The sequence below is a fragment of the Cynara cardunculus genome (genome assembly GCF_001531365.2).
Source record: "Cynara cardunculus var. scolymus isolate 2C chromosome LG 1, CcrdV1, whole genome shotgun sequence".
Lineage (NCBI taxonomy): Eukaryota > Viridiplantae > Streptophyta > Magnoliopsida > Asterales > Asteraceae > Cynara > Cynara cardunculus.
This window is the reverse complement of record NC_037528.1, coordinates 31793759-31794706: the sequence shown is the minus strand read 5'-3', so window position 1 is coordinate 31794706 and position 948 is coordinate 31793759. Positions and strand designations below refer to the sequence as shown.

Genomic DNA, 948 nt, shown 5'->3' with positions numbered 1-948 from the left:
GAGATGCTGGCACCCATTGCAATCTCATTGTTGATTTGAATAAACCCTGAGCACAGAAGGTTGTAACAGCCTGTTGCTTGATATGCATCACTCTGCCCAAAATATTCAATATCATAAAAATACCATAAGAATTGAATCCCATGTGGGTCAAGTACTGATTTCAATTAGAAATCTTGGACAATTGATTTTAATCACAATTTGCATAAACTTACAGTCCAGTAGGTGAAGAGTCTGGTGTTGTTATCCCCATACAATTCTGGGCTCACCTGGTTTCAAAGATAGTGCAAGAACTTTATGTCAAAAGATATTGTTCAAATTAACTTTAAAATACTTCCATTTTGTGGGTCCTATCGTAGTATTTGACTTCGTAAGACGATGAAAATGTGATTTTGCATCTCAAATTCGATAGGAGAAAGAGAAAGAAAGTCACCTGCCAACCGGCTTCAATGYTGTTGAGATCTGAAGCAAAAGAGCCTCCTAATAACCAAATTTGAGACAAGCTGAATTCATTATATTGCTGAACCTTTGGATTCCAAACATTCATTGTTGCTTTTGCACCATAGAATTCTCCTTCAACATAGGCTATTGCATGCTACAAGAACTCCAAAATAATAKAAAAGACCAATCACATGGTGGGAACCATCGTCTGAAAATTGTCACTTGCAAGCGATAATCATTCGGATCTTGCATTGAATAATTGTATCTTTTGCAATATGTATGCTTGATTATTGTTGTTGAAAGTTTGTTTAAGTATTATAGATAGATTTTTTTTTACTATTACATAAAAACCATGTCCATAAAGACAAAAAAAACTTATTAGAAACCTTTTSACAATTTTATATGTTTGACCCTATGCTATCAAGAAAACACATAGTTGTCCTATCTCTAGAAGTTATTTGTTTGGCAACATTCCTCATTGTTTCCAGTTCCATTTTTTGCTTTGTAAAG

At 34.1% G+C, this 948-nt stretch overlaps 1 long non-coding RNA gene across 1 annotated transcript; it reads right to left on the bottom strand.

Moving 5' to 3' along the window:
* Positions 1-449, bottom strand: LOC112502819. Its single transcript, XR_003067774.1, has 3 exons — positions 431-449; positions 213-266; positions 1-92 (listed from the first exon to the last, which is right to left on the bottom strand). It is a non-coding gene; the product is annotated as an uncharacterized LOC112502819 (long non-coding RNA).
* Between the last annotated feature and the right edge of the window lie 499 nt (positions 450-948).